This window comes from Bombina bombina, chromosome 5 (assembly GCF_027579735.1).
Source record: "Bombina bombina isolate aBomBom1 chromosome 5, aBomBom1.pri, whole genome shotgun sequence".
Classification (NCBI taxonomy): Eukaryota; Metazoa; Chordata; class Amphibia; order Anura; family Bombinatoridae; genus Bombina; species Bombina bombina.
The window spans coordinates 151,624,726-151,642,170 of record NC_069503.1 but is presented as its reverse complement, the minus strand read 5'-3'; positions in this window follow the sequence as shown (position 1 = coordinate 151,642,170).

Here is a 17,445-nt window from a genome sequence, read left to right as displayed (position 1 = left end):
ACTAAGCACTAGTCGTTCAATTTCCATACCTTCAAATTTAATGATTTGAGATCCTGATGGAAAAACGGACCTTGAGACAGAAGGTCCGGTCTTATTGGAAGTGGCCAAGGTTGGCAACTGGACATCCGAACAAGATCTGCATACCAAAACCTGTGAGGCCATGCTGGAGCCACCAGCAACACAAACGATTGCTCCATGATGATTTTGGAGATCACTCTTGGAAGAAGAACTAGAGGCGGGAAAATATAAGCAGGTTAGGTTGATAACACAAAGGAAGTATCAACGTATCCACTGCTTCCGTCCGAGGATCCCTGGACCTGGACAGGTACCTGGGAAGTTTCTTGTTTAGATGAGATGCCATCAGATCTATTTCTGGAAGACCCCACATCTGAACAATTTGAGAAAACACATCTGGATGGAGAGACCACTCTCCCGGATGTACGACTGAGATAATCCGCTTCCTAATTGTCTATACCTGGGATATGAACTGCAGAAATTAGGAGCTGGATTCTGCCCAAACAAGTATCCAAGATACTTCTTTCATAGCTTGAAGACTGTGAGTCCCACCCCGATGATTAACATATGCAACAGATGTGATATTGTCTGTCTGTAAACAAATGAACGGTTCTCTCTTCAATAGAAGCCAAAACTGAAGAGCCCTGAGAATCACACAGAGTTCTAAAATATTTATTGGTAATCTCGCCTCTTGAGATTTCCAAACCCCTTGTGCTGTCAGAGATCCCCAAACAGCTCCCCAACCTGAAAGACTTGCAGCTGTTGTGATCACAGTCCAGGTTGGACGAACGAAAGAGGCCCCTAGAACAATACGATGGTGATCTAACCACCAAATCAGAGATAGTTGAACATTGGGATTTAAGGATATCAATTGTGATATCTTTGTATAATACCTGCACCATTGATTCAGCATACAAAGCTGGAGAGGTCTCATATGAAAACGAGCAAAGGGGATCGCATCCGATGCTACAGTCATGAGACCTAAAACTTCCATGCACATAGCCACTGAAGGGAATGACTAAGACTGAAGGTTCCAACAGGCTGCAACCAATTTCAAATGTCTCTTGTCCATTAGAGACAAAGTCATGGACACTGAATCTATCTGGAAAAATAAAAAGGTTACCCTTGACTGAGGAATCAAAGAACTTTTTTGTAAATTGATCCTCCAACCATGTTTTTGAAGAAGCAACACTAGTTGATTCATGTGAGATTCTGCAGAACGTAAAGACTGAGCAAGTACCAAGATATTGTCCAAATGAGGAAACACCGCAATACCCCGCTCTCTGATTACAGAGAGTAGGGCACCGAGAGCCTTTGAAAAGATTCTTGGAACTGTCGCTAGGCCAAAAGTAAGAGCAACAAATTGGTAATGCTTGTCTAGAAAAGAGAATCTCAGGAACTGATAGTGATCTGGATGAATCGAAATATGAAGATATGCATCCTGTAAGTCTATTGTGGACATATAAATGCCCTTGCTGAACAAAAGGCAGAATAGTCCTTATAGTCACCATTTTGAAAGTTGGTACTCTTACTTATCGATTCAAAATTTTTAGATCCAAAACTGGTCTGAATGAATTTTCTTCTTTGGGACAATTAATAGATTTGAATAAAACCCCAGACCCTCTTCCTGAAACAGAACTGGCATGATTACCCCTGATAACTCCAGGTCTAAAACACACTTCAGGAAAGCCTGAGCCTTTACTGGGTTTGCAGGGATGCGTGAGAGAAAAAACGTCTTACAGGCGGCCTTACTCTGAGTCCTATTCTGTACCCCTGAGAGACAATACTCTGAATCCATTGATTTTAGACCGAATTGGTCCAAACATCTTTGAAAAATCTTAATCTGCCCCCTACCAGCTGAGCTGGAATGAGGACTGCACCTTCATGCGGACTTGGGGGCTGGCTTTGATCTCTTAAATGGCTTGGATTTATTCCAATTCGAGGAATGCTTCCAATTGAAAACAGATTCCTTGGGGGAGGGATTAGGTTTCTGTTCCTTATTTTGTTGAAAGGAACAAAAACGGTTAGAAGCTTTAGATTTACCCTTAGGTCTTTATTCCTGAGGCAAAAAAACTCCCTTCCCCCCCAGTGACAGTTGAAATTATTGAATCCAACTGAGAACCAAATAACTTATTACTATGGAAAGAAAGAGATAGCAATCTGGACTTAGAAGTCATGTCAGCATTCCAAGATTTAAGCCACAAAACTCTTCTAGCTAAAATAGCTAAACATAGAGATTTAACATAAATTTTGATGAAATCAAAAATGGCATCACAAATAAAATTATTAGCATGTTGAATCAAGTTAACAATGCTAGACAAATCATGATCCAATATTTGTTGCGCTAAAGTTTCCAACCAAAAGGTTGAAGCAGTTGCAACATCAGCCAAAGAAATTGCAGGCCTGAGATGACCTGAATATAAATAGGCTTTCTTTAGATAAGCTTCAAGTTTCCTATCTAAAGGATCTTTAAAAGTACTATCTTCCGTAGCAATAGTAGTACATTTGGCAAGAGTAAAGATAGCCCCATCAACTTTGGGGATCTTTTCCCAAAACTCTAAAGTAACTGCTGGCAAAAGATACAATTTTTTAAACCTTGAAGAAGGAATAAAAGAAGTACCAGGCCTATTCCATTCCTTAGAAATCATATCAGAAATAGCATCAGGAACTGGAAAAACCTCTGGGAAAACCACAGGAGGTTTATAAACAGAATTTAAATGTTTACTAGTTTTAATATCAAGAGGACTAGTCTCCTCAATATATAATCAACACTTCTTTAACAAAGAACGAATGTACTCCATTTTAAATAAGAAAGTAGATTTGGCAGTGACAATTTCTGAGGAAGGATCTTCTGAATCAGATAGATCCTCATGAGGAGGAGGATAATTCAGTATGTTGTTGGTCATTTGAAAGTTCATCAACTTTATGAGAAGTTTTAAAAGACCTTACATTTATTAGAAGGCGGGATGGCAGACAAAGCCTTCTGAATAGAATCAGCAATAAATTCTTATAAATTCACAGGTATATCTTGTACATTAGATGTTAAAGGAACAGCAACAGGCAATGTACTATTACTGATGGACACATTCTCTGCATGTAAAAGTTTATCATGACAACTTAATACAAACCACAGCTGGAGATATAATCTCGACAAGATTACAACAAATGTACTTAGCTTTGGTAGAACTGTTATCAGTCAGCAGGATTCCAACAGTGATTTCTGAGACAGGATCAGATTGAGACATCTTGCAAATGTAAGAGAAAAAAACAACATATAAAGCAAAATTATCAATTTCCTTATATGGCAGTTTCAGGAAAGGGAAAAAAATACAAACAGCATAGCCCTCTGATAGAGAAAAAAGGCAAGAGGCATATAGGAATGGGGTTTAAAATAATGAAAATATCAAGTATGACGCACAAACAGAACATTTTTTTTTTTGGCGCTAAACAACATCCGGAAATGACACACTCGCGCAACCTTGTGAAAGGGCTCGGCGGCGTCAAAGACGCCGGAAATGATGAATTTGCGTCAATGAACATAACTTTGCGGCAAAAAATCTCGCACCAAAAATGACGCAATATACTTTGGCATTTTGCGCCCTCGCGAGCCTAATTCTTTTTTTTTTTTTTTTTTTTTTTTTTTTTTTAATTCTTTATTTATATATCCAACAGCAAACATAATTATATACGTTTACACCTATTATGCACCACGCAGGGTCAGGTGTAAAAGAAAGAACATAAGGAGATAACATAAGATTTAAATAAAAAGATCTCTCCTTAAATACAGCATTTTGTAGAAAAAACAAAAGAAAAACGAGAGTTAACAATATATTCTCCTGTCATTCATTTGCATATGCTGTTGGAAATTTTTCACATACAATAAACGAAAGAAAGAAAAGAAAGAGAAAGAGAAAAAAAAAAAAAAAAAAAAAAAAAAAAAAAAAATAAAAAGAAAATATGTTTTTCCTTTCTTATCTTATCCTATCCCCCCTCCTCCGCCTCCGAGCATTATTACATGTAACCATCAGGCTTAATATTTATTGTCTTGTCTCTACCTTAACTCCCTTCTTCCTTCCTTTACTTCTTTCCTTCTCTTGTCTCGGTCCTTTCCCGTGCTATTTCCCTTGATCTTATTTTCTTTCGCTGTCCTTCTCCCCCTCCCACTCCCTTTCTCTCCCCCTCCCTTTCTCTCCGAAGTATTCCTTAAATCTTCTCTCATGTAGTAATCTCCCCATAACCAGGTACCCATAATGGGGGAAACAGTCCTAATATAACCAATTCCAAAAAAGCTATCGTATTTAAAAAAGGCTGTAAAATACGCCTCTGAACCTGAAGCGGATAAGATGTAATTAACGGAAGCCAATCCATAAGAAAAACTCCTATTCTGCTGTCCGTCAGAGATTTAGTATGGAAAGATTCAAATAGGATTTGAAACTGAATTTCTTTAAGGAACTCTGAGACCCTGGGGGCTGTATGGTCTTTCCAGCCCTTGACAATTAACTGTCTTGCAGTAAAGATAATAGTATTTAATATTTTTATCACACGTTTAGGGCGTAAATCAGCATTAGTTAAAAAAAATATCTCCTCCGCAGCCAACGGAATCATATCTTTATAGTGTTTACTATACCAATATCTTATCTTTTGCCAAAATTGTTGAATCTTAGGACAAGACCAGAATATATGAAAAATATCAGCCCTATCCAAAGAACAACGTGAACAAGCATACTTTTGGGTGGGAAAGAATCTAGCCATCTTATTGGGAGAAAGATAGTAATTATTAACTAGTTTTAAATGTGTTTCTCTCCATGATATAGAAATTTGTAATTTTACTGACTCTAAGAAGCTTCGCTCTATCCTATTCTCCTCCAATTGTGGAAAGTATCTCTTCCAGTAATTGTATAGTTTATCCATATTGAGTTCTCCCTGTTTAGCCAAGAGAATATCATAAATTAAAGATATTGTGGAACGACCCAAGGAAAATTGACGAATTATATTCTTAATATCCATCCAATCCACAAACACCTCTGTATTCCACTTTTGCGAGAATATATAATGACGTAACTGGAAATACGCAAATAAATTTGAATGGGGTAAATTAAACTTATGGAATAATAATTCTGAAGAAAATAGCTGATTAGAATCAAATAACTGGTAGACATATATCAGTCCTGCCTCCGCCCACAATCTAAACACTCTCTGCTTTAAACCCGAAATAAATTCGGGATTACCTATTATCGGAAGAAATTCAGAAAATAATGGAGAAATTTTTAATACTCGGCACATTTTATGCCAAGCTATAATAACATTTTTGAAAGAGATCAATTTATTGAGATTCGAGGGCAATTTTTTTACCGGGCAGTGGAGAATAGCTTTTAGAGAGAAGGGAGTAATCATAAATGTTTCCATATCTACCGAGACAAATTTATCTATCTCTGTAATCCAATCAAAGGCCAATTTAACTAGACAGGACCAATTATATAACCTGAAGTCTGGCAATGCCAGCCCTGCCTGAGGACGTTTCTGCATTAACCTGTTCAGACTAATCCTAGGCTTTTTATTGCCCCATATGAATTTAGATTGCCAGGACTGTACATCACTAATATCTTTATTAGTCATTAGTAATGGGAGATTCTGAAGAAGATATAAAACTCGAGGGAACATAATAGTTTTAATCAAATTGACTCTTGCAGATAATGAAATTGGTAGAGAGGACCAATTTTCTAGATCATTTTTAATTTTCGACAAGACTGGTGGAAAATTTAATTTGTACCAATTTGCTGGATTCCTATGAAGGATGATACCTAAATACCGAAAAGACTCAACTACTTTAAAAGGATGATCTCCCCAATTGAGACTGTTCTTATATATCCATAGGAGTTCGCTCTTATCAAAATTAATTTTATATCCTGAAAAGGAGGAGAAAGCCTTAAATAATTGTAACACTATAGGAATATAGTGTTGAGCCTTATCCAGAAATATTAACAGATCATCGGCATACAAGAGCGTTTTTAATCTAGTAGGGCCCAGTGGGATTCCTGGCAACCTATCCCGTAATAGAGTAGCAAATGGTTCCAACGCCAAGTTAAAGAGCAAGGGGGACAGAGGGCACCCTTGCCTAGTTCCTCTTTTGAGTGATATATACGGAGAAGAGTGACCATTGATGCAGAGAAAGGAAATCGGATTTTTATATAGATTTTTAATAAATTCTAAAAACTGATTCTTAAATCCAAAATGCTCTAAAGCCGTAAACAAGTAATTCCAATTCACTGCATCAAAGGCTTTCTCGGCATCTACTGTCAGAATAGCTGCTTCCCTAATCTTCTTAAATTCTTCATTTTTAGGATCTAAGTTCCAGGCATAGTCAAGAAATGTAGAAACTTTACGGATATTCTTAAGAGAGTTCCTGTCTTTCATAAATCCGGTTTGATCTGGGTGTATGATCCCATCTAATAATTTAGCCAACCTTGTCGCGACAATAGCCGTCAACAATTTATAATCCGCATTGAGTACAGATATAGGTCTATACGACCAAGGATCCTCCCGATCCTTACCTTTCTTAAGAATCAGAGATATACGTGCTGCGGAAAAATAATTAGACATTGGCTTACCGGAGGAAAAGTAATAATTAAACAAGTTAACTAGAGGTAATTTGATTTCTTCCTTCAAAATTTTGTAAAACTCTACCGGGATCGAGTCTGGTCCGGGAGATTTATTAATATTAGCAGATTGTATAGCCACCAAAACTTCCTCCTCTGAAATAGGTCTGTTAAGATCTAACAAATTCTCTTCCGCGACACCCGGGAGTTTCACATCGGCCCAAAAATTTGATGCATTATCCAGATTTACCTCTGATTCTGAGTACAGCTTTTCAAATACCTTGAAAAAAGCCTGACTAATATCCTCCATATTAGAATATTTTACATTGTTAAATTTTATAGCCGAGATCAGATTCTTGCTTTTCCTAACTTGCACTACACTAGCCAAAAATTTAGCGGAGTTCCCATAATGACCTCTAAATTGATAATTTATTTTTAATTCTTCTTCTTGGGACCTTTGTTTTAAATAGATGTCTCTTTCCCTTTTTAATTTGCAGTATCTATCCCAATTGTCCTTTGTCTTGTCGTTATAGAATTTCCCGATCGCATTTCTGACTTGAGCAGCTAACTGTAATTCCTGCTCCAAAGTTTTTCCTGCTAAATAAAGTTTAATTTCCCCCCTCAGAACAGCTTTTGCTGCTTCCCAAAAAATCTCTGGTTTACTAGATTGCCCCACATTGAACGTAACATAATCCTTCCACTTTTGCTTTAACCAGTTGCAAAACCTAGGGCTGTCAGCCAAATACCGCGGAAAAAAAAAAGATGTATTCGGAATCTTGGGGGGGGAAATAGCCATCAATGTGAAAGAGATTACTGCATGGTCAGAAATGACAATATCATAGATATTGGCATCGGACCTACAGAGAGCAAGTGACTTAGAAATTAAAAATAGATCAATTCTAGAAAATGTCATATGGGATTTAGACTCACAGGTGAAACTACGTTGTTCTGGATTTTTAAATCTCCATATATCAATCAGTCTTAATTCATGACAGAAGAGTTTGAAATATTTTGCTAGTTTAGCATTTTCACGAGAATTTTTTGCCGATAATCTATCCAACATAGGGCACAGTGCCATATTGAAATCTCCCCCTAAAATTAAATTAGCTGCTGAGAATAGAAATAGTTTACTTCTAATATTGTCCCAAAAAGCAGGAGAAAAGGAGTTGGGGCCATAGAGATTACATAAAACAAAGTTGCAGTTATTAATCTGGATATGCAGAATCAAGAATCTTCCCTCTGGATCAGCCTCCGTTTTTATAATATTATAAACTAAATTTTTGTGTAACAATATTGCTACTCCTGATTTTCTTTTAACACCTGACGCTGCTACGCATTCGCCTACCCATTTACATTTCAGTTTAGCTGCTTCAACCATACTAAGGTGTGTTTCCTGTAGCATCACAAGATCAGGATTAAATTTAGAAAGATATTTGATAATTAACTTACGTTTTCTAGGAGACGTAATGCCCCCCACATTCCAAGAAAGTATATTAATCTTGGATGCCATCAATCCTCAACATAAGACAATGTTCCGTGGCATTTTAGGCTGGTCGTATAACCAAGGGCGGGAGGAGGGGAGAGAAGAGAGAAAAGAAGAGGAAGAGAGAGAAGAAAAAAAAAAAAAAAAAAAAAAGGAAAAAGAGAAATCTGCCATCCTGAACCAACACACTTAAGCCTAAAAGGTGGTTAAACTTAAAATAAAAAACATTCAGTTCCCAAAAAAGTTTTTTTCCACTTTTAAAAATATTAATAAACAGTGTATCCAAGCAAGATATAACTAAAACAGTATAACCAGTCAAGTAACACATCGATCTTGTTCAAAACAAATTTACCTTCTGGTAAGAATTAATTCTCCTAAGATACTATAGGGTGCTGATAAATTCGAGGGCCTCTTGGGGATTATTGAAGACTCGCCTAGCACCATTCTCTTCCATTACAATCTTTGCAGGGTATACCACCCAAGCTTTAAACCCTTTATCAATAATCTTAGTGCATAACGGAATCATTTGTTTCCTTTTGGTGGATGTTTCTATTGAGAAATCTTGAAACATCAACAGCTTGTTTCCCTCAAATACAAATTCCCCTATCTTTCTATATGCTTTTAATAAGTCTACCTTATCCTGATATCTGCGAAGTTTGAAAATAGACATTCTACTTCTATTACCCATAGATGTATTTGTTCTACTATATCCAACTCTATGGGCTCTTTCGACTGCCAGAGGGAGTTGTTGTTCCGGGAAACCTAATGCCTTGGGGAGTAATAAGGAGGTGACTTTAATAAGGTCCTCATACTCGGGGGATTCGGGGAGACCGATAATTCTAATGTTATTCCGCCTGGAGCGATCCTCCAGATCCTCCAGACGGAATTGTAAACTTGAGATTTTAGCTTCATGGTCTTGTACAATTTTATCTTGACTATTAACCTGGTCCTCCAAGTCAGAGATCCTATTTTCTGCCTCCTCTATCCTTGTGGCAAATTGCTTAACCTCATTTGACAATGAAACAATATCTGTAGATATAATGCTAAGCTCTTTCTTGATAATATCAAACTGTGGAGTGAATATGTTGGTTAATTGCAATACTAGATTACCTGTGTCTAAATGAGCCATACCCCCCTCCACATAGGGGTCCAATGAAGTGTCTGCACTCCTAACCTTTCTGTCCTTACTTTTTGGCGGCATTATGGGGGAACTCTGTTTCGTATGTATAACAAATCTTTCCATATACCCTGTGATTATAAACAATATTTACCGAGCTGCAAATGCAGCGAGAGAAAAAAAAATAACACGTGCAATAAATCCAAAAGAGAGAGAAAAGAAAAAGAAAAAATCAAACTCTGTGTAATTTCTAAGTGTTCCAATCCAGGGAGGATTAGTGTCTCTTTAAGTGGGAGCCATAATAATGAGCAAAAAAGGAAAATACAATTTCAGGTGTGAAGGTGTTTTTTTTTTTTTTTTTTTCTTTTTTTTTTCTTTTTGTGTAGCTTTTTAAACTATGTGTAGAAAATAGGTTAGCAGTGATATTAGGGCCTGTTGGCTTTAGCAATTATTATTATAGGAGGGGAGCACCTGTGTAATTAAATAATTATAGTATATAGATAAATGTTAGTATAGAGTAAACCCCTTTCTCAGTAAAAAAATTTACCAAAATATTTTTGACAGTGTAATATATTATCTCTCAAGCTAGACACTAACCTAGACAAGGAGGGCAGTAAAGACCCCTAAGAAAATCTATATTGGAGAAAAAAAAAAAAAAAAAGACAAGCAAACATCCATTTACATTAGTCAGCATTAAGCAGTCCCATGATAAACATTAAATCCTTTTTTTTTTTTTTTCCCCTCCTCTCCCTTTCCTCTCCAGCCTCTCCACTCCTCTTTCTTCTTCTTTCTCTTGGTCTGCAATAAACAAACAATCCATAGGACATATAGGGTGGGGAGCAGAGGGTCAGATAATTCCAGAGTCCTGCAACCAGTACGCTGTACAAAAAGGCCTCCAAATGACTCAGACAAGAACTAGTAAAATAAAATTAGCATAATCAAAGCAAAAGTCAAGTAGAATGCTGTTTCTCCTTATATCTCAGGATTCACTTTCATGCGTTAGTAAGGACAGTGATAGATATAACCAACTCCATCCTGCTGTAGTATCAGGTACCAGAATACCGCACTTCCCCCAGATATCACCCAACGACTCAGGTAGGAATAAGCCTAAGGTAGCCAATGCAATATAGATAATCAGTGAGGGCCTCTTATCATTGCCTCACTTCAGGTCAAAACAAAACCCCTTTGGCAGAGGTACAGTGCCTCAGCTTAAATGCAGGTCTCAACCACCCAAGCATAAGATACAGCAGTGTAGGGGGAATATATGCCCGTAGGCTCGGTATGTCTTACCAGCTGCTATTAAAACTTTTTGGCAGTCCGCCTAAGAAGAACCGCAGAGGGGTAGGTCGGCGTCTCCTCACTTTTCAGTCAACCAGGTGACACACTCTTCACCGCGAGGAGGGAGTGCTGTCCGCCGATCTCTCGACAGACAAACTACCCCCTCCTACAAGCGGCTATTCCAAACCGTGAGTCCGACCGCTTCACGGGTACAAATCCAGCTTACCCGACTTTGCCGCCCCTCTTTTCCGCTCTGCAAGGCTCCTCTAAGGTATTTGCGGTATCCACCGCCGGGCTTTACCGCCAGTACCGGAACTTCCTCTGCATAGGCGTAGACGCCGCCTGTTAGCCTGCACCGGACCCCAACGATTCTGGGTCACGCAGGCGGGTAAATGCTGGGAGAGATTTTTCTTGCTCCTGTTCACCAGAGCACCCGAGCTGTGCAGCCACAGCGTGTCCAACAGCTCCGCCCCCACCGGAAGTCGCTCAAGATGGTATCTCGCGAGCCTAATTCTGCCCGTGAATTTAAAATAACAGTCAATTGAAAAAAGACTATACCCCAGGTAAGAAATAAATTTTCCTAAAAAATGCATTTCCCAGATATGAAACTGACAGTCTGCAAAAGGAAATATACTGAAACCTGAATCATGGCAAATATAAGTACAAAACATATATTTAGAACTTTATATAAATACATAAAGTGCCAAACCATAGCTGAGAGTGTCTTAAGTAATGAAAACATACTTACCAAAAGACACCCATCCACATATAGCAGATAGCCAAACCAGTACTGAAACGGTTATCAGTAGAGGTAATGGAATATGAGAGTATATCGTCGATCTGAAAAGGGAGGTAGGAGATGAATCTCTACGACCGATAACAGAGAACCTAAGAAATAGATCCCCGTGAGGAAAACCATTGTATCCAATAGGTGATACTCCCTTCACATCCCTCTGACATTCACTGTACTCTGCAAGGAATCGGGCTTCAAAATGCTGAGAAGCGCATATCAACGTAGAAATCTTAGCACAAACTTACTTCACCACCTCCATAGGAGGCAAAGTTTGTAAAACTGAATTGTGTGTGTGGTGAGGGGTGTATTTATAGGCATTTTGAAGTTTGGGAAACTTTGCCCCTCCTGGTAGGATTGTATATCCCATATGTCACTAGCTCATGGACTCTTGCCAATTACATGAAAGAAATATGCAAAATCCTTACCCTAATAGAAAAACACATGCATAATACAATAGAGGCGATTGTAAGACGCTATAGGCAGAAAGCAGCGCAATGTGATTTGTTTATGATGCAGGAATTAATTTTTAAAGTCCTCTCCCTGCTAACTTCTCTCTACCCATTAAATTTTCCCTTTCCAGGGCTCTCTGTTAATTTCAATAGGAGACATCTGTCCATTAGCAGGAACTGACCCTTTTTAAAGGGATATTCTAGTCAAAATTAAACTTTCATTATTGAGATAGAGCAGCAATTTTAACTAACTTTCTAAATTATTCCTATTATCAATTTCTATTTGTTCTCTTTGTATCTTTATTTGAATGTAAGCTTAGGAGCCAGCCCATTTTTGGTTCAGCACCTGAATAGCGCTTCCTGATCGGTGGCTACATTTATACACCAATCAGAAAGCGCTACCCAGGTGCTGAACCAAAAATGGTCTGGCTTCTAAGCTTACATTCCTGCTTTTTCCAAATAAAAATACCAAGAGAACGAAGGAAAATGTATAATAGGAGTAAATTAGTAAGTTGCTTAAAATTGCCTGCTTTATCTGAATCGTGAAAGTTTAATTTTGACTAGACTATTCCTTTAAGATAATTCCACCAGGGCAGCCCCTTCAAGGGTCGGCATGAGAGCACATCTGATCTGGTGAAGTTTAGATAACCCTATTTGTTTAACTTCCCATTGCTGCTCCTGAGACTACCTAGGTAGGTTGTTTAAAATTAAATGTTCTCTCTTGATAATGAAAGTTACATTTTGAATTTACTGCCCCTTTAAATGAGCTCCTACATATTGTCAGTAGGCAGCATGAAGTACGGTCAGGGGTCTGAATAGAATGGGCTCCACCGTCCCTGATGGAAGTGGAAAAAAAAAACAACTAAATAAATAATGAGTTATTTGCAAATTTTTTCCACACTACACAATTATACATACAGGTATATGAGGATTTACATTATGAATGAAGTATCCCTTTAAGCTTTTATTATTAGTTGAAATACATAGGTTAAAATGCTGATATATATCTCTTTAAAGGGGCATTAAAGTCAAAATAAAACTTAAATTGATTAGATAGATCATGAGATTTTAATTAAACAACTTTCTAATTTATTTAGCGCTGCGGAATCTGTTGGCGCTCTACAAATAACCGATAATAAATAAATGAATAATTTATTTCTATTATCAATTTTGCTGAATTCTCTTGGTATCCTTTGTTAAAGGGTAATCCTAGGTGAGCTCAGGAGTGTGCATGTGTTTTTGCAACAATGCTTATGCTTATAGCAATGCTATACACAGTTTTGAACACTGCTGCCATAGAATGCTAAAGACACGTGCACGCTTCTGAGCACACCTAGGATTACAGTTTAACAAAGGATACCAAGAGAACTGAGCAAAATGTATAATAGAATTAGGGCTAGATTACAAGTGGAGCGCAAAATATATTTGCAATCAGCTTAGTAATATCAGCGCAGGCAAATGTGCGCTGTTATTACGAGTTAGATGAAATGCATATCCGACCTTGCGTTTGTATTGCACAAAAGCATTGCATTCACAAGAGCACGCTTCCATAGGCTCCAACGGGAGTCTCGTTCTAATGCCGTCAGACACGGCATGAGAACTATCGCTGTAAATGGGGTAAGTTGTGCAGCGATTGGTAGCAAATATAAATATACATGTATATGACTACATACATATATATTTATGTGTTAATATGTGTATATACATATATATATTTATGTGTTAATATGTGTATATACATATATATATATTTATGTCTTAATATGTGCATATACATATATATATTTATGTGTTAATATGTGTATAAACATATATATATTTATGTGTTAATATGTGTATATACATAACATAATTTATGTAAGAACTTACCTGATAAATTCATTTCTTTCATATTCGCAAGAGTCCATGAGCTAGTGACGTATGGGATATACATTCCTACCAGGAGGGGCAAAGTTTCCCAAACCTCAAAATGCCTATAAATACACCCCTCACCACACCCACGAATCAGTTTAACGAATAGCCAAGAAGTGGGGTGATAAGAAAAAAGTGCGAAGCATAAATATAAGGAATTGGAATAATTGTGCTTTATACAAAAAAATCATAACCACCACAAAAAGGGTGGGCCTCATGGACTCTTGCTAATATGAAATAAATGAATTTATCAGGTAAGTTCTTACATAGATTATGTTTTCTTTCATGTAATTAGCAAGAGTCCATGAGCTAGTGACGTATGGGATAACGACTACCCAAGATGTGGATCTTCCACGCAAGAGTCACTAGAGAGGGAGGGATAAAATAAAGACAGCCAATTCCGCTGAAAAAAATCCACACCCAAAAATAAAGTTTAAATCTTATAAAGAAAAAAACTGAAAACATAAGCAGAAGATTCAAACTGAAACAGCTGCCTGAAGTACTTTTCTACCAAAGACAGCTTCAGAAGAAGAAAACACATCAAAATGGTAGAATTTAGTAAAAGTATGCAAAGAAGACCAAGTTGCTGCTTTGCAAATCTGATCAACCGAAGCTTCATTCCTAAACGCCCAGGAAGTAGAAACTGACCTAGTAGAATGAGCTGTAATCCTTTGAGGCAGAGTTTTACCCGACTCAACATAAGCATGATGAATTAAAGATTGAACCAAGATGCCAAAGAAATGGCAGAGGCCTTCTGACCTTTCCTAGAACCGGAAAAGATAACAAATAGACTAGAAGTCTTTCGGAAATTCTTAGTAGCTTCAACATAATATTTCAAAGCTCTAACTACATCCAAAGAATGCAATGATTTCTCCTTAGAATTCTTAGGATTAGGACATAATGAAGGAACCACAATTTCTCTACTAATGTTGTTGGAATTCACAACCTTAGGTAAAAATTTAAAAGAAGTTCGCAACACCGCCTTATCCTGGTGAAAAATCAGAAAAGGAGACTCACAAGAAAGAGCAGATAATTCAGAAACTCTTCTGGCAGAAGAGATAGCCAAAAGGAACAAAACTTTCCAAGAAAGTAATTTAATGTCCAATGAATGCATAGGTTCAAACGGAGGAGCTTGAAGAGCCCTCAGAACCAAATTCAAACTCCAAGGAGGAGAAATTGACTTAATGACAGGTTTTATACGAACCAAAGCTTGTACAAAACAATGAATATCAGGAAGATTAGCAATTTTTCTGTGAAAAAGAACAGAAAGAGCAGAGATTTGCCCTTTCAAGGAACTTGCAGACAAACCTTTATCCAAACCATCCTGAAGAAACTGTAAAATTCTCGGAATTCTAAAAGAATGCCAGGAAAAATGATGAGAAAGACACCAAGAAATATAAGTCTTCCAGACTCTATAATATATCTCCCTAGATACAGATTTACGAGCCTGTAACATAGTATTAATCACAGAGTCAGAGAAACCTCTTTGACTAAGAATCAAGCGTTCAATCTCCATACCTTTAAATTTAAGGATTTGAGATCCTGATGGAAAAAAGGACCATGCGACAGAAGGTCTGGCCTTAACGGAAGAGTCCACGGTTGGCAAGAGGCCATCCGGACAAGATCAGCATACCAAAACCTGTGAGGCCATGCTGGAGCTACCAGCAGAACAAACGAGCATTCCTTCAGAATCTTGGAGATTACTCTTGGAAGAAGAACTAGAGGCGGAAAGATATAGGCAGGATGATACTTCCAAGGAAGTGACAATGCATCCACTGCTACCGCTTGAGGATCCCTGGATCTGGACAGATACCTGGGAAGTTTCTTGTTTAGATGAGAGGCCATCAAATCTATTTCTGGAAGTTCCCACATTTGAACAATCTGAAGAAATACCTCTGGGTGAAGAGACCATTCGCCCGGATGTAACGTTTGGCGACTGAGATAATCCGCTTCCCAATTGTCTATACCTGGGATATGAACCGCAGAAACTAGACAGGAGCTGGATTCCGCCCATACCAGAATTCGAGATACTTCTTTCATAGCCAGAGGACTGTGAGTCCCTCCTTGATGATTGATGTATGCCACAGTTGTGACATTGTCTGTCTGAAAACAAATGAACGATTCTCTCTTTAGAAGAGGCCAAGACTGAAGAGCTCTGAAAATTGCACGGAGTTCCAAAATATTGATCGGTAATCTCACCTCCTGAGATTCCCAAACCCCTTGTGCTGTCAGAGACCCCCACACAGCTCCCCAACCTGTAAGACTTGCATCTGTTGAAATTACAGTCCAGGTCGGAAGAACAAAAGAAGCCCCCTGAACTAAACGATGGTGATCTGTCCACCACGTCAGAGAGTGTCGTACAATCGGTTTTAAAGATATTAATTGAGATATCTTTGTGTAATCCCTGCACCACTGGTTCAGCATACAGAGCTGAAGAGGCCGCATGTGAAAACGAGCAAAGGGGATCGCGTCCGATGCAGCAGTCATAAGACCTAGAATTTCCATGCATAAGGCTACCGAAGGGAATGATTGTGACTGAAAGTTTCGACAAGCTGATATCAATTTTAGACGTCTCTTGTCTGTCAAAGATAGAGTCATGGACACTGAATCTATCTGGAAACCTAAAAAGGTTACCTGTGTCTGAGGAATCAATAAACTTTTTGGTAAATTGATCCTCCAACCATGATGTTGAAGAAACAACACAAGTCGATTCGTATGAGATTCTGCTAAATGTGAAGTCTGAGCAAGTACCAAGATATCGTCCAAATAAGGAAATACCACAATACCCTGTTCTCTGATTACAGACAGAAGGGCACCGCGAACCTTTGTAAAAATTCTTGGAGCTGTAGCTAGGCCAAACGGCAGAGCCACAAACTGGTAATGCTTGTCTAGGAAAGAGAATCTCAGAAACTGATAGTGATCTGGATGAATCGGAATATGCAGATATGCATCCTGTAAATCTATTGTAGACATATAATGCCCTTGCTGAACAAAAGGCAGGATAGTCCTTACAGTTACCATTTTGAATGTTGGTATCCTTACATAACGATTCAATATTTTTAGATCCAGAACTGGTCTGAAGGAATTCTCCTTCTTTGGTACAATGAAGAGATTTGAATAAAACCCCAGTCCCTGTTCCAGAACTGGAACTGGCATAATTACTCCAGCCAACTCTAGATCTGAAACACATTTCAGAAATGCTTGAGCCTTCGCTGGGTTTACTGGGACACGGGAAAGAAAAAATCTCTTTGCAGGAGGCCTTATTTTGAAGCCAATTCTGTACCCTTCTGAAACTATGTTCCGAATCCAAAGATTGTGAACGGAATTGATCCAAATTTCTTTGAAAAAACGTAATCTGCCCCCTACCAGCTGAGCTGGAATGAGGGCCGCACCTTCATGTGGACTTAGGAGCTGGCTTTGATCCTCTAAAAGGCTTTGATTTATTCCAGACTGGAGATGGTTTCCAAACTGATACCGCTCCTGAGGATGAAGGATCAGGTTTTTGTTCCTTGTTGTGACGAAAGGAACGAAAACGATTATTAGACCTAAATTTACCTTTAGATTTTATTACCCTGGAAAGAAAGGGAAAGCAGAGTAGACTTAGAAGACATATCAGCATTCCAAGTTTTAAGCCATAAAGCTCTTCTAGCTAAAATAGCTAGAGACATATACCTGACATCAACTCTAATGATATCAAAGATGGCATCACAAATAAAATTATTAGCATGTTGAAGAAGAATAATAATGCTATGAGAATTATGATCTGTTACTTGTTGCGCTAAAGCTTCTAACCAAAAAGTTGA